Here is a 26,066-nt window from a genome sequence, read left to right on the forward strand (position 1 = left end):
AAAGGAATTTCTAAAGGAATCCCTGAAGGAATTCCTGGAGGAATCTCTAGAGAAATTTCTGATGAAATGACAAGAAGAGTTTGTGGATGAATCCCTCTAGGAATTTCTGAAATAATTTCTGGAGCAGTTCATGAAAGAATGCCAGAAGAAATTCCTAGAATTATTCCTGGAAAAAAACCTGAAAGATGTTTCACGTCGCCTTAGTGGGACTAAGATGAATGCTACGATGCCCGTGAACTGCTGTTGACTGCCCGTGAACAGTTATTGACTGACCCGGGTCTCCAGTTAGCCTAGTGGTTAAGGCTATGGATCACCAATCCGGAGACGGTGGGTTCGATTCCCGTTCCGGTCGGGAAAATTTTCTTGACTCCCTGGGCATAGTGTATCATTGTGCTTGCCTCACAATATACTAATTCATGCAATGGCTGGCAAAGAAAGCCCTCCAATTAATAACTGTGGAAGCGCTCAAAGAACACTAAGTTTGAGAGAGGCAGGCCAAGTCTCAGTGGGGACGTAGAGCCATAAAGAAGAAGAAGAAGAAGAAGAAGAAGAAGAAGAAGACTGACCCGACTGACCAGTTGAAACGCTATTTCGAGCACTTTGGCAACATTTTTCAAATATCGGCCACGCCATCAACATGATTCGCATTATCCGTGTCAACACTGTAGCTCCATCAGTGCTGGAGATTGAAACAGTCATCCGTAGCATGGAATCGAACAGAGCCCCGGGGGTCGATCGCATATCAGCTGAGATGGTCAAAGCTGACCCCGTCACGGTGCTTCATTTACCGTTATTATCAGAAAAAATATGCCATCAAAACCTGAAACGCCATTCTCTTTCTTTATCATTCCTACACCTCTGGACAAATTAAAAAAAAAATCGTTAGACGAAATTTTGAGTTACGCCCTTTTAAAGGGCCTAACCCCTAAAAAATCAGGGTTTCTATAGAAAAACATCATATTTCATAACGGGAGCATGCTTCTGCCAACAAAATTTGAAACGCCATTCTCTTTCTTTATCATTCCTACACCTCTGGATACATTTTTAAAATAATCATTAGACGAAATTTTGAGTTACGCCCTTTTAAAGGGCCTAACCCCTGAAAAATCAGGGTTTCTATAGAAAAACATCATATTTCATAACGGAAGCATGCTTCTGCCAACAAAATTTGAAACGCCATTCTCTTTCTTTATCGTTCCTACACCTCTGGATAAATTAAAAGAAAACGTTAGACGAAATTTTGAGTTACACCCTTTTAAAGGGCCTAACCCCTAAAAAATCGAGGTTTCTAAAGAAAAACGTCATATTTCATAACAGAAGTATGCTTCTGCCATAAAAACCTGAAATACCATTCTCTTTCTTTATCATTCCTACACTTCTGAACAAATTTTTAAAATAATCGTTAGATGAAATTCTGGTTTACGCCCTTTTAAAGGGCATAACCCCTTAAAAATCAGGGTTTCTATAGAAAAACATATTTCATAACGGAAGCATGCTTCTGCCAACAAAATTTGAAACGCCATTCTCTTTCTTTATCATTCCTACACCTCTGGATAAATTTTAAAAATAATCGTTAGACGAAATTCTGAGTTACGCCCTTTTAAAGGGCCTAACCCCTTAAAAATCAGGGTTTCTATAGAAAATCATTATATTTCATAATAAAAGCATGCCTTGAAGTCTCAAATAATAAAACGTATCATAAATAATGCTAAAATTTGATACTATGCGCTAGTATTGGCTATTTGTATTGATGTTTAATAAAAATTTGCCATTACGCTAATATAAGGGAAGTATTTTCAAACATGTAGGAAGCAATCATTTTTGTATCAATTGCCATTCATAGCGTGGAACGTTAGTTTTTTGTATTGATTTTTTATAGACAAAACAAGCGATGACATGCGCCTTTGTCATTCGTTAGTTTTATTGGTGAATGCCGTTTTCAATTATTAAACATACAAAAATAAGGATTGAGATGATCAATTGTAATGATAGTTCTATATTTAACTGCTAAACTACGTTACCGAAGAATAAACATGATTAAATGAAACTAAGTTTTATAATAATTCTACTATAAGTACTTTTGACCTTCAAATGGGCATAACTGGAGAATTTGACCAACATTATTTTTGAAATTCAGTTTATGGGTGTGCAATAACTATATAAGTGAAAAAGTAAATAAACGGTCGTTTATGTTTTTCATTGTATATTGTTCTGGCTATAATAGTAAATGAAGCCAACAACGTCCGTATGCTACAGCCCAGTCAACCAGTGATCGTATAAGATGTTGAATAAGATGTTAAAGTGGAGGCGATATGCCTACATTTTAAATGCGCCTAAATGGAGGCATGCACGCATATGGCCTCCACTTTATCATTTTATGCAACATGTTATACGATTACTGGTTGTCTGGGAGGTTAAAGAATAGTTCCCTTATACTGGCGTTATGGCTTATTTTTATACAAAATGCCGTCAATTTCAGTGCATAGTATCAAATTGTAGCATTATTAATGATACTTTTTATTATTTGGGACTTTGAAACATGCTTCCGTTATGAAATACGATGTTTTTCTATAGAAACCCTAATTTCTTATGGGTTAGGCCCTTTAAAAGGGCGTAACTCAAAATTTCGTCTAACGATTTTTTTTTTAATTTATCCAAAGGTGTAGGAATGGTGAAGAAAGAGAATGGCGTTTCAAATTTTGTTGGCAGAAGCATGCTTCCGTTATGAAATATGATGTTTTTCTATAGAAACCTTGATTTTTTAGGGGTTAGGCCTTTTAAAAGGGCGTAACTTAAAATTTCGTCTAACGATTTTTTTAAAAATTTATCCAGAGGTGTAGGAATGATAAAGTAAAAGAATGGCGTTACAAATTTTGTTGGCAGAAGCATGCTTCCGTTATGAAATATGATGTTTTTCTATAGAAACCGTGATTTTTCAGGGGTTAGGCCTTTTAAAAGGGCGTAACTCAAAATTTCGTCTAACGATTTTTTTAAAATTTGCCCAGAGGTGTAGGAATGATAAAGAAAGAGAATGGCGTTTCAGGTTTTGATGGTATATTTTTTTTGATAATAACGGTAAATGAAGCACCGTGCCCGTAGTATCTGCCCAACTGCTGGACCAATTGGCTTCTTTAAAGGTGTGGAGATAATTTCATATTCTGAATCTGCATGCCACACTGGGCTGAAATCCACATTTTCATGGTTTTTGTTGCCCTCCCGGGTATCCTTTTAAAAATTAATCTGAAATTTGTATGGGAGCGATTTGTTGAATCGCCTCTCGTCGGATTTTGTACTGGGCGGAACTGTCAAAAGGTTGCCTAGCTGTCAGAAGGTAATATCAGAAAATCTCTTAGAAATTGATTTTGGGTATCAGTTCTAAAAATATGAAAAAAAAATCATAGTGGCTCTGAAAAAAAAAATGCATACAAAAACTAAAAATCATTATTTAAAAAAAATAAACTCATTTTTTTCGGTAGTTCGTTTGCAAATTTCTTCGGCAAATTTATTGAGATTAGTTCCGTAATTCTTTATGATTTCATTGTATTTATGTTTATTCCTCCGGAAACTGCTTCGGCAACTTGTTCTGCAAGAAAGTCACGGAAAAACCGTTATTTTTTGAATATTTAAGGTAAATGTCACGGACTACCTTCGAAAAATGAAAAGGGTTATTTACGGTGAATATCATTTGGCATTTTTGAAAGGTAGTCCATGACATTTACCTTGAATATTCGAAAAATAACGGTTTTCCGTGACTTTCTTGCAGAACTGGTCTAGCCGCACAAGATTTTTATATATGTACCATATTCTCAGGTTCAGCTTCTAAAATGAGCTGTAGGTGGTTGAATCCAGATATGACTAAATGAAATTTTCAGCACTGGCTCCAGCACGTCACAATTTTGAGCTGTACCTCAATTTATAGGGCAAAATATGCGATTTTGGGCTTTTTTGACGGCAATCCAATAAGCGAGGAAATATTTTTTTAACCAATCAAATGATAAATTGGTCAATTAGCATCTAAATTAACGACTCATGCAAAATATTTCGTTTTACTAAATCGAATTTGATAGTTTTAAGCGATTTATGTTAGGTACGATATTTCCCATACAAGTCACCCTCCAAAAGTTGCATGCAAATTTACATACTGACATAAAATGCTTAAATCTATCAAATTTGATTAGGTAAAACGAAATATTTTGCAAGAGTCCTTTGATTGGTTAAAAAATATATTTCCATGCCTAATGGCATGCAGTCAAAAAAGCCCAAAATCGCATATTTTTCCCTATAAATCTGTCAGAGGCACATAAGTTTGCTCTTGAGACAAAAAATGTTGCGTTGTGTAATCTATACTAATAAAACATAAACAAACGTTGGAGCAAACCGTTGAGGCATTTCTGGGGGAATTTCTGAAAGAATCTCTTGAGAAATTTCCGGAAGAATCCCTAAAAGAATTTTTAAAGAAACTTCCTCAAAAAAATCCTAGAGGAATCTCTTCAAGAGTCCCTAAAAAAATCCATGGATAACTTTGCGAAGGATTTCTTGGAGAAAAAGAAGAATCTATGGATGTATGGCTGAAGGAATCGCAGGACGAGTTCCCGAAAGTGCTAGCGGAATTCCTGGACAAATCCGACGATGAAATACTGCATTTCCTCGTCAAGCTCCTGAATCCATCCCTGGATCTGAAAGAAATCTGAGATTAAGATAAAAGAAATCTCTGGAAATCTTTGAAAGAATTTCTTTAAAACAATCTGCAGGTACTCCTGGAGTCATCCCTGGAGAAATTTTTGTATACATCCCTGGAAAAGATGTTGGAAGGATTTCTGAAATTTGTAATGGAATTAGTAATGGAATTAGTAAAGAAATTGTTGAGGGCGGAATTCCTCAAAGATTCCCAGAAGCAGGTTCTGAAGGAATCCCAGGAGGATTTTTTGAAGGAATCCCAACAAGAGTTCCTGTAGGCAACCCATAAGGAATTCTTTTAGGAATCCCAAAAAGAGTTCATGCAGGAATCCTTGGCGGATATAAGCCCTGAAGTAGTTCCTGAATGAATTCCAAGAGAAATTCCTGGAGGGATTACCGGAGGAAATACCATGACTGGAGAAATATTTGAAGAATTCCTAAGAAGAGTTTGTGAATGAATCCTTGGAGGAATGCCTGAAATATCTCCTGGAGCAGTTCCTGAAAGAATGCCAGAAGGGCATCCTGAGGGAATCCCTAGAGGAATTTCTTGAGGAGTTCCTGGAGGAATTTTTGGAGGAATTGCTGGAGGAATTTTTGGAGGAATTCCTGGAGGACTTTCTGCAGAAATTTCTGAAGGAATTTCGAGAGTAGTTTTGCGATGAATTCCTGGAGAAATTCCGGGAGGAATTCCTGAGGCATCCCAGGAGGAGATCCTGAAGGAATTCCTGAGGCATCCCAGGAGGAGATCCTGAAGGAATTCTTGAAGAAAATGAACCTTGAAGAAGTTCCTGAAGTAATACTAGGAAAAAAACTCAAGGGGACATCTATGAATAAATTTCTGAAGGAACTCTTGGAGGTATCCCTGCAGAAATTCTTGGAGGAATTGCAAAACGAGTTTGTGGATGAATTCCTGAAGGAATTCCAGGAGCAGTTCCTGAATGAATACCAGTAGTAATTCCTGAGGGAATCCCTGGAGAAATTTCTTCCGGAACTCCTGGAGGGCTGCCTGGAGGAATTTCTGGATGAATTCCTGGAGTAGTTTCTGGAAAAATTTTGGAAGAATTTCTGGAGAAATTTCTGAAAGAATTTCTTTTGAAATTCCAGGAGAAATTGCTGGGAGAATTCCTGAGGAAATTTATAGAGAAATTCCTGGAAGAATACTTGTGTTACGCGAGAATCGCCTTGCAAACCCCTGTACATTTGTCGGATTAAAGTAAATGTGTGTTTGTCTGAGACCTGTCAAGCTCCCGTGCTGTCAATAACCAAAACATAATGAAAACGATGACAACAAGTGATAGCACGGGCGCATCGAAACCAACTTTCTGTTTCGATGTGAAAATCACTGAAGTTGTGAGTATTTTTATATTGTATTATGTTATATTTTATAATTAAACAATAAATAATTGCAGCTTTATAGCATGTGACAACTAACCAAGACGAGTGTTGTTATTTGTCCTGCTGAAAGATCAGTGCCCACCGCGATTGTTTTCAACAACTTGGAATAATTCCAGAAAATAATAACTTTCGTTTAGGATCAAAAGAACGAAACTCTAAACATAAATTCAATTTTGCAAGCGCTTCAAAAATATGGGAAATTTTTTACCCTCAATGAATAATGTGTAACTTTTTTCAATGCATAAGGAAAGTTACAGCTACAATATTTTTCTGAAAACGATTGCGCCTATACTGATCCTGAAAATTTACAGTTGACCAACATCCCCATTAACGCAAGGTCACCGGACCAGTCTAACGCGGGGATCCAACGTTCCTCGGAGACACTTTGGGGCTCACAAAAACGCGCATCGAATGAGCAAAATCGAGCCGAGCGGCACCACGCGCACAGGTGGCCGTTTGTTGTTGTCATTGTAGCAAGGCAACAGCAGCAAGTTCGACATCACAAGCGACAAGCACGCGGGTTGTAGCAGCGACATCATCGGACTCGGGCTGCTGTCGTCGCCGTCGGTCAGTCGGTAGGACAAAGAAACAACGCCGAAACTGAAACGAAGGCCGCTCACGGTTGGGGTAGAAATGAAAAAAAAAACCGCTGACCCAGATCACAGGATAGCGATTACTAATTGCCACTTTGGTCCACCAACCAACGTGTGGAACCGGGGGGTTGGAAAAGTGGATACTGTCGATATGAATAATGGAGATATAAAATCGGTTTCCATTTTTTTGGTGGATGTTCTTGTCAAAGACGACGAGCTAGGCAACCCATACGACGACGACGACCACGACGATAGGTCATTGAAATGTTTGCCGCGTATGGTTTGATGGCGTTGGGTTATTTTTAGTGGTGCTACGAGAGTGGAACCGCAATTCTGCTTTTTGAGTGGGAGATAGATTGTAATGGTGGGTATTTTTGGGTAGTAAAGGATGCATGAGAGATTTCTATGGCAACATGACAAACGTTGATGCCAGAGTAAAAGCTGTATCGAAAATAATTGGTAAAAAAACATCATAGTAAAACTGGAATCCCATTAGATATGCATAAATTTTCGTCCGACACTTTGTACTTTCATGGACACATATGAATAAGTTGAGTAACGAGAATATACAAATTGAACTCAATGGAGTCGATAGAGGCCTGATGTCCTTGACCTATTGGATCAACACAACAACGCCAACTTGAAAATCACCTTATAAAAGAGCATGGATTACATATTGTATAATTTGTGGGTCTCAGCGATAATTTGAATGACTTTAGGTTGCCCAAATGCCTTAAAATTGTCTCATAGGAGAACCCATTTTGGGCACTTTGCGCTCTAAACTCATTTTTACGCACTGAGATGTGTACAGTATCTAGGGTCTGGAACTATTTGGGCAGGGGGACCTATTTTGGGCATTTGTTGCTATAACTCAGTCAATTTCAATCCGATTGGTTGGAATTTTTGATCATAGCTAAATACTGTACGTATCTGATCGTCTTCCAAAAATCAAGTCAATCTGTTGAAAATTGTTATAGCAGCAAGTGCTTAAAAAGGTCCCCTTGTCCAAATAGTCCCAGACCCTACTTTTAGTCCTGAATATCCAGGGTAGTAACTAGTCATGTACAAAATTTCAAGTCAATTGATAAAAATTGACTGAGTTAGAGGGAAAAGTACCCAAAATAAGTCCCTCTGCCATAACAAAGAACACTTTGAATTCAACCAGAAGCAAACCTCGATTGGTATGAATTTACACCTAATTTTCAACACAGTCTACAGACACAGCTTGATGACAAGTGGCAATTACTCTCATACAGGGCAGAACGAACCGTCCCGCTCGCTCATCATTCGAAAATGTGACTCACCTTTTGGTTGAGGTCGCCTTGACGTCCCGCAGCAGTTGATGACGATAGCAGACCACCGTGCGCCGCTCGCTGCCGACCCCAATCGAGAACGTTACCAACTCATGGTCCGCGGCGAGACTTTCGCACACCTTGTGGATCAGGAAGCGCCGATAGTTGTTTACCGGTGGGAAGATTAGCACGCTGCAAATGAGAAGAAAAAAGAGAAGATAAAAAATGGGTTGTTAGATCATCGAAATGCAAAATACTAAACATAAAAAGTTTGCTGAAGTGGGAGCTGTATGGAACATTCAAAATCTGTACTACAGGTATATCTCGATTTAGTGGACCCTGAATTATACAGACCATCGATTTTATGTACATTTTACCTCGATTTTATGTACATTGTTACTGGTAAGTTTTTTAAATATCCAAGCAGTTTAAAGCTTGCAGTTAGTAATGTGATGACTTACAATGCAGGATTTTTTAGCATTTCGACACACGGAGCACTTCACATCAATTGCCAACACATAGTCTCATACTCGCTTCGTCCATCATAACGATAAGCGGAGTATTACCCCATATAAAATATTCTCTGGCGATATTTTATACAGATTCCTTAGCAATGACAGCATTTTGAATACATGCAATCTGCCCATCCGCCAAACTTGACCTCAAAGTTTTCTAACAAATTTCTTTCCAGATTTCTTATGACTTATTTACCAAGAATTGTAATATATTCCTGATATTTTTGGTAGATTCCTTATTCCTTATTCCGTGTACTCCGCTTCTTTAAATTCCGAAATTTGTATCAAATTCCATAAAAAGGTCATTGTAATGCTTCGCAAGATTACTGTGTGATATATTATTCCCAGTGCTGTCATGGTAAAATCAGAGCAAGTTAGTGAATGTTCCCCGATTTTAGCTCCCCTTCACTGACTGGTACATTCCCATGGATGAATTTCTGGAGAAATCTCTGAACCGCTCTGTGCAATTCCTGAAGAAACTGCTGAGACATTTCAGAAGGATTTGATATAAATCTGAAGAAAATTCTAAATCAATTCCTGAAAGAATTTCTAAAAAAAAACAGGAACATTTTGAAAATCCAGGATGAATTTTCGGAAGAAATTCCGGGAGGAATACCTGAAGAAACAGCTGGAAACCCCTGGTGAAATATCTAACAAAACTTCTATATTTCTAAATTTAATAAAAAAATCTGCAGAAAATCCCCTTATAAAAATCCTGAACATTTTTTTATGAATTTCTGGAGGAATCCATAGAGAAATTCCAAAGGATACGCTTGGAAGAAATTGTGGAAGAATTGCTGAGAAAATTTCTGTGTGAATTTCTGCAAGAATGTCTTCCAGATTTTCCGCAAGAATCCGCATAAGAATCTCTGAAAGACTCTATAAATAAATTACTGAAGGAAGCCTCGGAGGATTTTCTAAGACTTTCTTAAAAAAATCCATGGAAGAATTATCAAAAAAAAAACACTTAGGGCAGTTTCTATAGGAATCCTTGCAGAAAAAATCACGAATGGATCTCACACTTTTTTTAAGAGTCCCTGGAAGAATTCCGAAAGAAATCCCAGATTTTTTGACCAAAATTGTGAAACTTCTGGAGGAATCCCTAGTGAAATTTCTGGATAAATAGTTGCTGGGGAACTTCTGGTGAAATCCATGTAAGAATTTCCAAATTAACCCCAGCACAAATTTTTCAAAAAACTTTATAACATTTTCTGAAAAACTCTGGAATAGTTGCTGAAGGTATCGCTGAAAGTTTTATTAAAGGAATCTCTGTAGAAATGTCTGAATAAATGTCTAAAGTAATTTCTGAAGAAATCTTTGAACGGATGTTTGGAAAGAGTCTCTAGAGGAATTTCTGCTCAAATTCATGGATATTTTATTGGAAAATAAAATGGAGGAATATTAGGCAGTAATTCATGTAAGATACTTAGAAAGAATTCTTTGTGGGATTTGTAGAATAGGAGAAAATTTTCGTTTTTCGTCGATTTTTTAAAACGGACAAAAAGAATTGATTTAGGTTACGTCTTCTTCTTTTGTAAACAAAACACCGGAGCAGTAGGCGCAACCCTTGTTTGTGTTTCGTTTCAATGAAATTACGTCTTCCACTCAATAGATAGAAATAGAAAAGTGATATCAAGGAAACTTTGTGAGTAGACAAATCTAGCAACTTTTCACTTTAATTTTAGAGAGAAGATAACATACCTCTACAATGTTGGCCATTATTGGCAAAAATCACGTGTTGTGTGTGCCGTAACAAGCCTGGCGGGACCTGGATCACCGAGCCACAAGACCATCAGTACCCGATGGTGGCTCCAAAGAGGATTCGAATTTGTAGTTTCTTGAATCAAATATTGTAAAATGGAGTGTTGAAGCTAGTTCAACGGGGCTGGTAATCTTAAATTAAATTTTTCGAGATAAGTTTAAACTATTATATGAACTGAAACACAATCGAATTGAAACTCAACACGCAGACATGGTGTATTTCGACAGTTCTGCACTACACGCTTGTTTTAAAAGTTTATGATACATCCGAACACTAAACACTACATACTCGATTACTCTTTACTCATACTAGTGAGCTTTACTTTTGAGTAGGTACTACAGGTTGAAAGTTCATGAGTTCCAATGACACGTGATTTAACCTATTTGTATTAGATTTTTTTTCCTGAATCATAGGTTTGGCCTTCGTGACCATGCGGTAAGCGATGTTTCATTGTTGGTGTATTGTTAAGCTGTTAGTATACAGGGTCAAATAGTTGTCCAACCAGAAACCAATGCTCAAACATCTTTTTTGACTCGATCGAATTTTCATTAGTGTCAAGCTGATGTTGTTTCTTGAGTTCTTTCCTTGTCAAATATCTGACCCTGTGTACTTCAAGCCCTAGTTCGACTCCCACTCTAATCTAATAACACTAATAGCTAACCATTCTCAATGTTCACAAATAGGAGCTCAACATAAACAAATTCAATTGCAGTGGCGTTTTTGTGATCTGAAAAAAGATGATCTGAAAAAAGGTATGTAAATTAGACAGCCGCTTTTGCTTTGTTTTGCATTTCCGTTCAAAATAGGACCTTCGTTGTAGTTTTTCATTATATCTCCATAGTCTATCTCCACATCTTGGTATTGAAGGGGCCATCCCTATGTCCCTTCAATATCAAGATGTGGAGAATCAACTGTATAACTTTTAATCACATCCAGATATTTTTTTTTCTCGTTTTGAGAAAATAGTACCACTGTGACCATAAAATTTATCTATTGTGGTGTTATCTTGTTTGATTTTTTTTCTTTATGTGAGAATTCATTACCAACTATCCGCCACCCAGAAATTGCCGTCCAGATTTAGACCGTTCCACGCTTCCATCAAAACCTATCAAACCTCATTGGTAGACACACAACAACCGCATGCGCTCTCCGCAGCAATGCAAAGAAACGACGACGGCTGGCCAACGGATTTCCGCAGATTAAATCGCTCTACAATCAACCAGCTTAATCCATGGTATACTAGGTGATGGTGGTGGTGGTAGTAGCACTGGCTAGCATAGGACAAAGCAAAATTGTACGCAGATTTAATGTTGTTTACACAAATCCAATTGGTTTGGATCCACGGGACGGAATTCGTTCGGAAGGGAGAGACGTTTGCACGATACAACAATTTTGCGGTTCGAGATGTTCGGAAACATTCGGCTTGTGGTGCGGTGCAAATCGATTGTACGACGCATGTGCTGCAAGCGATAGGAGAACTGTTTGTAAGTTATTGGAGCGAAATGAGTGCAGTAGGATTAATTCGAAACATTTAAGTATGCATCCGACACATATGGCTGCATATACTTTCGCTTTCATCAAGATATTTTATTGAGGAAAAAAGAGTTGTATCCTCGTTATAAGAATGCTTTTTCTTCTAGCATGTTGATCATGTTTTTTACATTATGGTGTCATCAATGACGTTATGTAGGTACATACAATTAAGTGATATTGTGTTGAAGACTTGACAGGGCCGCTATACGAATGAGTGTAATCAGTTCCGTGCCTTTTAATTCTGCCCTAATTGCTTATCCTTTGACAGATACGCGTATTTTATTTATTTCATTTCGTCAACCGACGTAGACTAGTACATTGATGATGATGATGATGATGATGATGGTTTCCATTCATTGTAGCACGGTACTAAGCCCGATAGCAGTGGGCTGTCCATCCAATGTGATTTGACCAAGCAAAACATTATAATTATACAACCAAGATCATACAATTATATATAGTGCAAGCACTTCACATTGGAGGATGCCCCAATGAATGTGAAAAAGAAGAAGCTGTCATTCTCCACATAAAAGTTATAAAAAGAAGTTGGCATCTCCACTCTTCCCAACCATTATGTTTCGACTGACAGCTCTTATTTCCCTCCACTCCCAAAAAAATAGTTGTTTTATACCAAATGTTTTAAAATACCTTGAATTAAAATACAAAAATATAAAAATTGTTTATTAAGAAAATAATTGTATTTTCCCTATACAAAGTTTTACCCATACTTTCTGGGACACCCTATATTTCTGCTGTGAACAACTCTTATTCAAAAGGATTTAGAGCAACCCGGAACCCGAAAGAAACAATTTGGTTTGAACTCGAAAACTTCAAAACGCTCTCTTGTTCCACTCTAACATTTCCTCTACATCTCACCCTTGTTAAGACAATATTTCAGAACTTTGGCTACTTTCATACATAGGTATTTGGGATGTGAATTTGAATGGATATTAATGGACATTTTCCTGGTAAAAACGCAAATGACAAGGAAATGGTCTATAGGGAACAAAAAACTTGTCTGATTTGCCTGACTACCAATTAGTAAATAAGGGTTTGTAGTCCGCTGTTATAAGATACAATAAAAAAGAACTCTCTCACCAAGTCAGTAGTAAACTCCGTCCAATATCTTGGAAGAATGGGCTGCTAGTAAACCTCCATAGGTCCGTCAGTTCTCCTCAGTTCGCAGTCAGTTCACCTATGACACTTGTGACGAGCTTTTGAAACAGGCTACCAAATCCAAATAATCTTCAAGAAAACGTTCTTGCTCCCGACGTAGACTAGTACATTATACATATACATATTTTTTTTCTTATTTCTTAATATTATAATTATGAAATACATTGAAAAATATATTTAAAAAAATGAATTAAGTAGTGTTTTGTTTTTTAAGTGTTCCTATTTCTAATGGTACGAAAATATGTTTTCAAATTTTGCCTGGACATGGTAAAGTCAATCGTTTCGCAATGTTTATTATAACCAACCATCATGCGATTTATAGGCCCAAATTTGGCGTAGTTTGTTCGGTGGTAGTTACTTGCGAAAATATTCCGACTTCTTAATTGCCGAGTAGGTATATTTATAAAAATTTAGTTTTGATAAGATTTCAGGCGAGTCTATACGATGCGAAACGATATCGTTTACGAATGAAATCATTGCGATTTCACGCCGCTCTTGCAGAGTTTGTATGTCTATAAGCATGCAGCGTGCTTTGTAAGACGGAAGTGGAAATAATGTCCAGCCTAATTTACGAAGAGCAAACAGTAGAAATTGTTTTTGCACTGATTCTAATCTTTCTTTGTGCGTGGGAGATCGCAGCAAGCTACGAGTGCGCGAGGACGTGTTTGTTTTTCTGTCACGGTTTTTCTCTTATCCGAGAAAATTGAATTCGACAAAAAAAAGTTTCCCAAATTTTCCAGTGAATTTTAACTATTCATTATTAAAACGTAGTGCTTTTAGTGGTTTCCAGTGTGAATAGAAGTTCTCTGAACAAGCATTGCCGATATATTCTCCAGGAGCCATAGGTCAACGTTTCTAACAAGATTGGCGGAACCACGCCTCTCTTCCACATCTGGACGGACTTCTTCAGGTGGAAAGATCTCATTGGGAGTTCGGCATTGAAACTTACTTCTACTAAGAGCATCATCGAGACCAGTAAATTCGGTGAGATCTTTTCATGACTAGTTAAGTGAAATTTGTGCACATTTCCATGGCATCTCGCGTCTTGTTCTTCTCGGAAGCCCCCAAATTTTAATTTATTGATGACCACTTTTATGCCCAAAGCAATAGAAGAGGAAAAACAATTCCATATTGAAAAAACATAGCTTAAAACAGCGGATGGCTTACAGCAATGCATCATTCTATTATGTATGTGTACATTTTATGTAATGTAGGAACAATTTGTGAGTGTCGTCACTGTATGCTGATGCTAAGTGTCATGTCTTCCATTATCACATCGAGGAATAGAAGGTAATGTTTAATACTCGTTACCATATGGATATTAAGAAGATAATCAGTATTGCAACCAGATACAAAGTCTAAAATTTATGTGGCTAAATGTATTTATTCTACTGTGATATTTGTGTGGCATAATGGCATTTATTTTATATTTTTCATATACTCAATCTATTTTCACTTTCAGGACGACACAGGTAAATTTATACAATACTGTTCTAATCCCATTTATCATACATTACATTTCATATGCAAAAATCGGAGCGTTTGGTACGGTATGTCCACGCATCCCTCCTCCCCTGTAGATTCAAGAATTGTTTCGATGTTCAATGTTATGAATTACTGATATACTGTATTCGAGACAATTCGAAGAATCAGCTTTGCGGCAAACACAACGCAGTAGGCCTGGCCGCTTTGATGCTTGTATCATATTTCTGATATGCTACAAGTTTCAATATTGACAAGAAAAATAATTGGGCATAATCTAACCCAATTATTTTCCAGGATGCTTTCTCGTACTGGCTGCGTTTGTGTTAGATTAGATTAGATTAGATTAGATTCTAATCTTTCTTCGTGCGTGGTTGAAAAAGAAGACCATACAGTGCTGCAGTATTCTAAAATAGATCTAACATAGGCAATATAAAGTGTTTTAATTGTATATGGGTCATGAAAGTTATAGCAGAAGCGCTTAATGAACCCTAGCATATTATTAGCCCTGTGAATGATTGTGTTGTAGTGGTCAACGAATGTAAGTTTAGAGTCTAAGATTACTCCTAAATCCCTAACCCTTTCACATTTTTCCACATTCTTATTTCCTAATGCGATTGAAACATTCGGTGTTGTTCTTTTTCTGCTAAATGATATTAGATTGCATTCTTTAACATTCAGTTCTAATAGGCTTTTGTTGCACCATGTGTAGAATATGTCTATTTCATTGCGGAATACATTGGTGTCTTCATCATTTCTTATTTCCAAAAAGAGCTTCATGTCGTCGGCATAAATTAACACTTTTAATTTCTTGAGAATGAAGGAAATGTCGTTTACATAAATGATAAAAAGAAGAGGTCCCAAATGAGAACCTTGTGGTACACCGGAAGTGACTTGAATTGGTTTTGATTTGTATCCATCAAATTTAATTATTTGTTGGCGGTCAGTCAGGTATGATTCAAGCCATTTCAGGTGACCTGGTTCAATTCCAATTTAGTGTCAGTTATCCACTATAACTGTCCAGTGGATAACTGACACTGAGGAAGATTGCAAGTGGTAGTCGAAATACGCGTATCTGTCAAAGGATAAGCAATTAGGGCGGAATTAAAAGGTACGAAACTAATTACACTCATTCGAAGGGGGTATTCTGCTTAGAGGGCTCGAAAAGTCGGTACATGATCAGGACCGCTATAGCCACAGCTGCAAAGGCGTGGGTATTCAGCATGACTATGCTGAGGGTGACGGGTTCGATTCAAGACGGTTTTTAGTAGGTAATTAGTAGGAACATGTGGCCCGTATCAAGCTTTTTTCAGCTCTGTTTAAATTGGAAAGTAATACAAGAAAATAGAAGATAGATGTTATATAGTTAATTTTTTTTTTTCTATAAACATATGAATACGAAAATCATAATTGGTGATCATTTAAAGGAAATGTTCAATTCAAATGCCAACACTCTACCAAAGTCTACCGAGATTCTGTCTCCCCAAGCTTCGCTATTCCTATCAATGCGCACATTTACAAAGAACGTGACAACGTCCATGAAGAGAGAATTTGCATTAGCATTACTCAACGTAGAAGCTTGCAAATGGTCAAGCAAACCTAACGGGAATATCTACTGAGCAGTTCTCGCCGGTCTATGGAGAATGGAGGCCCACAAACCAAACTCACATTTAATCACGTACGCCGGGTGGACTTCATCAACTAACCCTAGACAAAACTGCTTGATCTCATGTCCGTGTCGGTAAGACCAAAATATGTAAGCTTTTGAAACGTGTCTGATGAGCTTCCCATCTGATAATTAGAAAATTCCAAATCTCATCTATTTCGTGGAGTTATGTAACGTGTGGTGACATATGGCGTGTCCACGGCATCGGCTAAGGTTTCCACACACGCTACTACATTTGATCGCAAGATCGTGACCAAGTCACGAAATTCAAACCTGCATACCTCCTAGCGGCGGTCGCATGCTGGCTGTGTAAAGTCTCACTTACGCAGCGCGGTATTTGTTTGTTTTATTTAGCGGTCTACAGACGCGTTCATGTGGTTCTCTGCTTTAAAACACTAGTTGGTGCTCTTGTTTATACATGTCCCTTGCTGTGTCCATCAGGTGGCGGAGGACACATGTGCACTTTCTCAGAATGCAAGGCCACAACTTGATGTTTTCGTTCTAGGGTAAAGAAAGAAATGGATTCAAAACGTATAGCTTTTTTGTTTTTATTAGCCCTCGAGCGATCGCGCTGTTGTATTCTGAACAACACGTTGAAAAAATCTCGCTTTTTGTACTCAGCATTAGCGTGGTGCTGACGGTGGTGGCCAACTGCGCGAGTTACGGAAGGTTAATTACACTTTCAAAATATGTTATTATAAATCATAATGTAATTGTATTATCAACAAATCGAGTTTCCACGGTAAGAGCTAGAAAAATTGTGACGGTTATAGGGTAATTTTCCAATTGTTGCACGCCTAAAAATTCGCCAATTGTTGCACACCTCATAACAATAACATGGAGTGTGCAACAATAGGCGAGTTTTTAGCCGTGCAACAATTGGAAAATTACCCTAGTACGGTTTAATTCTTACAGCACTTTTATAATTATCGAACTCGGCAAGTCTCGTTGGATAAATGTACGACTCATGCTGTAAAAATCTTCATTTAGCAACTCGTTAATACCACTTGACATTATTACGATAATACAGGTCATCGAAACTAACTTCCGTACACCAGCCAAATCCGTAACAGCAGTCATATTCGCTATAACGAGTAACGATGCAAAATGAGCTATGGTTATCGAATCTGATTGAAGACTGATATTACATACATTCAAGGCCGTCCAAACTTTCCTGGAGTTTATCCCTTTACATCTACGGCTGTTACAGTAGTTATATTCGCTATAAACTGTAACATCACATACCAAACCAATATCTATGACTCCCTTGGAATTGTACGACCCATCCTCAAAATTCATTAGGTATTTTTTCAGATCAACCAAACTACTTCGACCAGAATAACTACACTCGTAACAGTAGCCATATTTGCTGCACAGAGTCACATTGTAAAATCAATTAAAACTGATAGCCTACTTGAAAACGATTATAAATTGTTATATACTTTTGCGTTATTCAACGGCATCCAAACTGTCCGGCCGGGAGTTTAGGCATTCATATCAGCAGCCATAACAATGGTGATTTTCACTATGAGCTAAAACATCACATATCCAACTAATATCTATGACCCCCTTGGATTGGTATGAATCATTCCAAAGCAATTTTGTGATATTCCAGAACAACCAAACTGCTAAGAAGATCGCAACTTCAGATCTAGACTCGTAACAGTGTCATATGTGTTTTAAAGAGTAGCGTTGCCTATTGTTACTGGACCCATTTGAAAACTGCTATATAGTACTATATTTTTTTAGAATAATCAGTTTTCCAAACATTCCAGAAGTCTGATCCTTGATATCTTCAGCCGCTACAGTAGGTGTTTGCACACTATGAACTAAAGCATCATATATCCAACTATAATCTGAACTAAAACAGAGATTCTCTCCAATGTTTTCAGCTTGCGACCCACTTTTACTTGCAGTAGAATTTGGCGGCCCATCAGTATGTAATCCCATAATAACAAGCCATTTTAGATGTTTTTTTTTATTGAGTTTTAAAATAATTACATTTTATCACTTACTTTAAAAGTTTAGATACGCTGGCTGGACAGGCTCGGTGGTCTGGTGCATACCGCTTCTGATTCGTGTGCAGAAATAGGTTAGCAAGTGCAGTAAGCATCCTAAACCAGGATATTTTGGCTGTTTTCAAGGCACTGGGATTGCGGACGCGCCCATAAGGAGACGGTGAAGGTCGCACACATGAACCCGCGTGGATGTGACGTTTGGGGAACATTGCGGACCAAGATTGGTCGATCAACATAGTACAAACAAAGGAAGCGTTAAAAGAGGCTAGTTCGTTATGTTGCTGAAATTGCGAAGCCGGTAGAACTCCGAGATATCACAGAAGTCAACATTACGGAGATCCTCGACATCTATATACAGCGGTTGAGTGCTCTTGCGGAACGATTGCGGTGTTATGGAGAATGTTCGAAGCGGAAAGACAAATCCGGATGATCAATATTAACGAGAGGGAGCTCTACAACTGCATCCGAAACGACAAGCCTGATTGTGGACAAGGCCTTCCGGAGATTGGCGACGTCACACCGTTCTGGGCCAATCTATCTAAGTACCCTGTCCAGTACAGCGACAATGGGATGTGGTTGGCAGAAGAAGAGCGACAGTGTAATGGATTTGGAGACATGACCACGGTCGTAGTAACCGCCCAAGATATATGTGAGGCTTCCCGGTATACCAGAAATTGAGCTGCATGAGGACCCGATTTCGTGCACAATTTACTCACGACGCCGCAAGGGCGGATTGCGGAATGCTTCAACATGGTGCTAGAAGACCCCACGCAGCTACCAGAGTTCATTACCATGGGTATCACTTATCTTCTGTCGAATTACCAAAGCAAAGCTGATCCAGCAAAGTACAGAACAACAACGTGCCTTTCGAGTCTGTACAAAGTGCTGTCGTCGGTAATAGCGAGGAGGATACAAGTCAACAACGTGATGATCGAGGAACAAAACGGGTGTCGCAAAAACACGCATGGCTGCAAAGATCAAGTCTTAGATGCAGTCATTGTAGGTCAAGCCACCGAAAAGCAGAGGAACCTGAGCATGGCGTACATCGACTACAAGAAGGCGTACGACTCATTACCGCACTCGTACCTTCTTAGGTTACTGCAGTTGTACAAGGTAGACGAGAACGTCATCAGATTGATGCAACACGCGATGGGGATGTGGAGCATGTCCTTAAAAATTATCGACGAAACAGCTGTGTTGCAGTCCAGAACTCTCAACATCAGGAGGGGGATATTTCAAGGCGATATCTTTAGTCCGCTATGGTTCTGCCTTGCAATGAACCCCCTCAGCAGAGCGTTTGCGGAATCAGTACAGAGGCTGCATCAACTGTTGCAGTTTGTGACGGTGTTCAGCAACGGCATCCGGATGGAGTTTGGAATTTACATATGTCGGTCAGTCCATCTCCGCCGGGGTCAAGTAGTGGACGCCAGCTGTTTCCGCGTCAACGAACAGGAGGAGATTCGGAATGTGGTTGAATGCGAAGCGTAGAAATACCTCGGCTTCCTGCAAGTTAGAGGTATTCGTCACACAGCGGTCAACAAGGAACAAGTTCTTGCATCGTGTCAATTGTGTTCTGAGGAGCTTTCTATCACCCGGCAACAAGGTGAAGGCGATCAACACGTTTGCTGTACCCCTGTTGACCTATAGCTTTGGGGTGGTAAAGTGGACCAAGACTGACCTCGAGGCGTTAGAACGAGCAACACGAGTGGCGTTCACCGAGCACCACATGCGCCATCCAAAGCCGTCCATCGAAAGAGTCACCCTGCCACGCGCAGTAGGAGGAAAAGGCGTCACCAATATCCTGGCACTATGTATCTCTCAGATTCAGCAGTTGCGAGCATATTTCGTAGAAAGCCAGAACCGTCATGAAATGTACCGCACTGTATGTGAAGCTTACCACGGTTACAGCGCCCTGCTTTCGGTCCAGGAGCATTACCAACTGAACTGCGACATCGAGACCGTTGACGTGATGATCGTAACGTGGAAGCAGCAGTTGCATGGGACGGACCCTCATCAGCTGGAGCACGGGCGCATCGATAAGGTGACGTCGAACGCGTGGCTGGTGCGGGGTGTCATCTTCTCGAAAATATAAGGTTTCATGGTGGTGCATGACCGGGTAATGGCGACGAAGAACTATCGGCGGTACATATTGCACGAAGACCTGGAGGACAGCTGTAGGAAGTGCACTTCAATAGGGGAAATGATCGAGCATGTCATCAAAATCAGCACAACGAAGTTGCCAAGATTGTGCACCAACAGCTTGCTTTAAAGCACAGCTTGGGCGACCCTTCTCCGATAAGATAACCAAGTACGACGACCTAGCGGAGGAGTTGGAGCAGATATGGCACCTGGAGGACGTCCGTATAGTTCCGGTCGTCCTCTCGGCAACCGGAGTTATCCTTAAATCTCTCCTAAGGTCCCTAGACGAGCTGGAATTGAAGAAGCACCTGAACAACATCCTAAAAACGGTGATTCTTGGAACCTGTAGTATAGTTAGGCGGTTCCTGAATCATCACAACTAAGAATACTTTCGAAGTAGAGTATAAGCAAAACCGGCTAATGAGATCCACAGAGCCAAATCCGCTTTGGCATTCCGATTGTCCGGAGTAGGAGAAAGTTTCCAGTAATTTTTGCTGAGAAGTGCCAAAACTCTATAGTAATAATAATAATACCGGTAGCCTCCTCTGGAACAACCAACTTAAAAATTGTAGTAAATACTTTTATACACAATGAACACAATGTTTATAGTATGTATGTTCAAACAAAGTAGTGTAGTATTTACTATCAATGTAGACTAAATACTCAAGTTTAGTATTCATCATCTCTGCGACCTATTGTCTCAAACTGTGATTACTCTGCATCACAAAATTGTCTAAATTGAACAAAATATGACAAAGATCGTGTGCTTTTAGTATCACAATGTATCAGAGAGCTACAATGTAGTGCTCACATTTTCTAGATCGCTCAAAGTAAATACCTACCAGCACAGATGGGAAACTAATTAGAAGTGACTGGCAATGAACAAGAATAACTGGAGCTGCTAAAGCCATCAACATTCCAATCAAACTTCAAAACGGACCACATACAAGACACATACAAATGAAGACGATAGCTTTTCCTTATTCTTTAAATGATTTCCGTCCAGAAGCATACACAACATTGATCACTCAAGCATGGAGCAACCAGCGTGGCCCATAATATCATCAGTCGAAAATAAGTTATGATAGTTATTATGGGGAAAAAAGATAGAAGAAAGTTTTTGTAACTTGCTTGGCCGCAATCAGCTACGAAACGAAATTCGAGGGTCTAATAACATACACCGATAGCGCTACGCACTACAGACAGTAATGGTATTATTAATTGGATGTGGTTTTCACCTTTTTCGCGCCGCCGTCTGTTTGAACTCCGATGACCGCAGTGAAAACTTCAAAAAAAACTAGGGGTGGGTAATGTCTGAGACATAACCGCATTGTTGACGTAGGACAAAGGCTGGAATGAGGTTCCGACTTTTATATATTGAAATGGGCCCTTTAATTTGAAGTCTTAAATCAGCTGATTTTTCGTGTCATTGTTGTCCGACCTTCGTAAATAAATGCATAACGAATTTATCACATAACGTCGGTTTCCTGCAATAGGGGCACAACTCAAAATATGTCATTTTTGAGATTTTGATGGCAAATGATGAAAAACTATGTAAAATTTCATCTCACAAAGACCCGTTCCAAAATTCGATGAGAAACGCGAGATTTGGGCATTTTCACCAATTTTCCGCAGTAAGGGCACAACTCAAAATCAGTCAATTTTTTCAATAGTCGTTGAAAAATAGTTGTCAAAAATTCATGAAACAGATAGTCCTTCAGCCCCTTTCAATGATACAACAATCAAAATTTGTTTACTTTTATCAAATGATGAGAGAAATAAGTGAATTTGCAGGAGGTGCTTCATGATTGCCAAATTTCAAACGCTTATTCTGAAAATTCACATTTTTTGAGTTGTGCCCTTATTGCAGGAAACCGACGATAAAAGGCCTACACAATGTATGCTGGCAAAATTCAAATCGGCGGAGTGATGTGTTGATTAAAGTTGTTACCTATGTGATCCATTTCACTGAACGCATTCATAAGATGTTAATTAGTTAAACCTTCCGTAACTCGCGCGGTTGGCCATCACTTGAGGGTTGAGTATTATTTTATTTTGAAGATAAATGTTCAACCGTTGTTTGAAAGAATTTTCGTCGAAAGGAAAGAATGATTATAATATTGAAAAGCGTTAAGCCATAGCTTCCCAAACATCATATTGCGATCGCAACAATCATTAAAATAACTAAAATTGCCGCTATGAAATGAACAGATGGAGCCACCGTAGCCATGTGTATTTGACACAACTCAATTGGGTTCTTTAGGGGTATCCAGATTATTGCATAATCGGAATCTCCGTCCAAAAATTAGTCGAAATCCAAAATTTCATCATTTTTGGTGACCGGGAACTATTTTTAAAATGCATTTAAAGTTTGTATGGAGAAAATTTTTTGGTCGGGGTGAAATGTCACTTTATCGATTGAACTGTCATTCTATCCACGGAAATTAAAACTGTTTTGTTTATTTAACCATCAAAACAAAGAAATTGGAACGCAATAAATTCACCTAATACTCAGAAAAATGAGCTCTTTCGATTAGGCTAAAGAAAATGGTAATATTTAATTCACTAAACAACCCAATTGCTGTTAACGAAATTTTAGATAATTTTGATTGCAGTTTCATGAAATATTCTAGATTCAACAATACGTTGTATAGTTACGCGAACAACAATTAGAGGCCGGCTATACTGTTGCTAAGTTTTCAGTCTGTTGCTTTTAATTATCCGATTCATAACTCTGGAGGAATAATTTTCACTGGTCCTGAAAAGAACCTTTTAAATAACAGGAGATTTCGGCAAGACAATTGAAAATTATCCGCACTGAATGCTGGAAGCCATCGAAAACTGCCATCGCTTACTGCCGTGGATGAGATTCCTGGTTCTTCTTCTTCTTCTTGGCGTAACGTCCTCACTGGGACAAAGCCTGCTTCTATGAGCACTTCCAAAGTAATTAACTGAGAGCTTCCTCTGCCAATGACCATTTTGCATGTGCATATCGTGTGGCAGGCACGAAGATACTCTATGCCCATGGAAGTCAAGGAAATTTCCTTTACGAAAAGATCCTGGACCGACCGGGAATCGAACCCGTTACCCTCAGCATGGTCATGCTGAACACCCGTGCGTTTACCGCCTCGGCTATATGGGCCCTGTTCCATATAGCCTGAGATGCCTGGTTCCAGATTCTAGAGATTCCTGGTTCTATCAGCTAAATAGCCGAGAGTCATCGCAGGATTGGTGAGCAGCTGCGGAGGTGACATCCATTCCCTTTGACTGATTCAACGAAAATGACGGAAGAAAACAGAGGTCACTGCTTTTATTCCCCTTGATTAGTAGATTAGGCTCCTCCCATTTGGCTGGCTTTCCAGTTTATTTCGTTTGCATGACCCGCCCCGAATGCTCCAGACGCATCAAGCAACTAACCAACCGAGAAATGAGCAAACCACCAGCGGGTAACCAAACGATCAACTTTTAAGCGCAAACCGACATTCGGTTCTTCAGATTTGTGCTCTAGAAAATTCTAGGTGTGGCTTCGTCATATATTCACCTTCGAACATTTTCGAAAATTGTTTAAACTTAATTTTAATTAAGCAATGTTTCACGCAAAATAGTTCGGATAGAATAATGCGTTGTTAAATTCCGGGTGGAACCATTAGGCCATTAGTGACCGGTTTCATCATTATTGCTGGGCCACCAAGTATTCAATCTTTCACTTCTCAATTGCACCACACTTTTCTCGTTCGATGGAATGAAATTAGCTGATTCACAAACTCTTAAGGAATAATTAACGGTGGTCCTGAACAAGACCGTTTGATTAATTGACGATTTTAGGAACGAAATGGCATGAATTCACCATGTCACGCAATGCGTGTTGGTTTTCTCCGTGCTGAATGATAAACGCCACCGAAAACTGGACCGCCGTGGATTACAATACTGACCAGTTTCACTATTGCTGGCAACGATGCTCTGTCTTTTGCTTTTTGGTTGCACTACATCTCGATCGATGTTGGAAATTATCCAATTAACTCTTGAGGAATCATTTTCGATGGTCCTGAAAAGGACCGGTTTGAATAATGGACGATTTTGATGCATTCAAAATGCCATGCAATGCGTGTTGGTTTTCGCTGCGGAGTGCGGAGAATGCTGGACGCCGTCGAAAATTGGCCCACCGCCGCTGCCATGGATGCGATTCCAAGTGCTATCATCAGCACGATATCCGAGAGTAGTCGCTGGGTTGTTGTGCTGCTGCCTTGCTGGAGGTGACATCCACCTCCAACCTCCTTGACTGATCCTACGAAAATGACGAAAGAAAACAGAGAACACTGCTTTTATACCCCTAGATTGGCAGATGAAGCTCCTCCCATTCGGCTGGCTTTTCAGTTAATTTCGTTTGCATGACCCGCCCCTTATGCTCCAGACGCATCAAACGATTAATCAACCGAGAAATGAGAAAATTTCCATTGAACGGATAATGTAACCAAAATATTAGATGATTTAGATCATTTTAATTTGGAAAATGTTAGAATTGAAACATTTTTCACGCAAAATGGTCCGGATATGATAATGCGTTGCCAAAGTCCGGGTGGAACAATTAGACGTCATAATTGTTGCTGGCTGAGTTACCAAGCATTCAAAATCATTCACTTTTCGGTTGTACTACACTTTTCCCGTTCGTTGGAATGGAATTATCCGATTCACAGCTCTTGAAAAATCATTTTCGATGGTCCTTAAATTAGGAGGAAAATTAAATGAATTCACTATGCCACTATGCGTGTTTGTTTTCTCCGCACTAAATGCTGAACGCCACCGAAAACTGGCCCGCCGCTTGCTGCCGTGCATGCGATTAATGACCGGCTTTGCTTTTGCTGAGAAACGCCGCTCTGTCCTTGCTTTGCACTAGGTTCACCTTTCTCGATCGAGGGTGGAAATTCATCCAATTAACTCTTGAGAAATCTTTTTCGATGGTCCTGAAAAGAACCGTTTGAATAATGGACGATTTTGATGAATTTACAATGCCACGCAATTCGTGTTGGTTTTCTCCGCGCTCAACGCTAGACGCAATCGAAAACTGGCCCGCCGCTTGCTGTTGTGAATGAGATTCCTGGTGCTATCAGTACGATAGCCAAGTGTCGTCGCTGAGTCGATGTGCCGCTGCCCAGCTCGAGGTGTCACCTCGACGGTGGTCGAAATGGAACTGACGATCAGCTCTCGCATGATCGCATTCCTTCCTGCATCGTAGTTGCCCCCACGATGCGCACCAATCAGAGAGCGTTGGTATACTGAACGAGAAAATTTGTCCGCTACCCATATTTATAGATTTCAGCGATTTCAATGTCTAACTTTAAAACAACTTTTCAACTATTTATCAATGATTTTTAGGTTCACCGAATATTACAAATTGAACGCGGGAGTTTCATCTCTCGGATAACGGGATTTGTTTATCATTTCGTTCAGTGGGAAAGGTACTGTGAGCGTTTAAAATCTTTCACTCAAACGTAACGCTCTTGGTTTCATAAATTTTGAAATGACACCGGGTATAGAAAACAGAGACGTAGTCCTACGTCAAAAAAACTGGAAGCTCCATATTTCGAAAACAGATTCGATTTCATCCGTTAGGTAAGTTGGGGTTTCAACAGGGACCGACACTTTAGTGTTTAGTTGCAGACAGCTGGTTTTGCCAATGCCACTCCGCCCCAACGGAGATTGCACCCTCTCAAAACAAAAGATGAAGCCAAATAATAATTCACACATTGCATTCATACACAATGCAAATCATATGAACTCTCACGAAGCTTTTTTCTGTAATTACGGAGTGCCGCCAAAC

The 26,066-nt window shown here is 39.2% G+C and overlaps 1 long non-coding RNA gene across 2 annotated transcripts in view; it reads right to left on the reverse strand.

Moving 5' to 3' along the window:
* Nucleotides 1-7,911: 7,911 nt before the first annotated feature.
* Nucleotides 7,912-26,066, reverse strand: part of LOC134289845 (uncharacterized) — a 37,027-nt gene continuing 18,872 nt past the window's right edge. The window contains exon 3 of one of the 2 annotated variants that reach the window (XR_009998706.1): nt 7,912-8,149. This is a non-coding gene — a long non-coding RNA (uncharacterized LOC134289845). The remainder of the gene's footprint in view (nt 8,150-26,066) is intronic. The other variant, XR_009998705.1, reaches the window with a different exon arrangement.

This window comes from Aedes albopictus, chromosome 3 (assembly GCF_035046485.1).
Source record: "Aedes albopictus strain Foshan chromosome 3, AalbF5, whole genome shotgun sequence".
Lineage (NCBI taxonomy): Eukaryota > Metazoa > Arthropoda > Insecta > Diptera > Culicidae > Aedes > Aedes albopictus.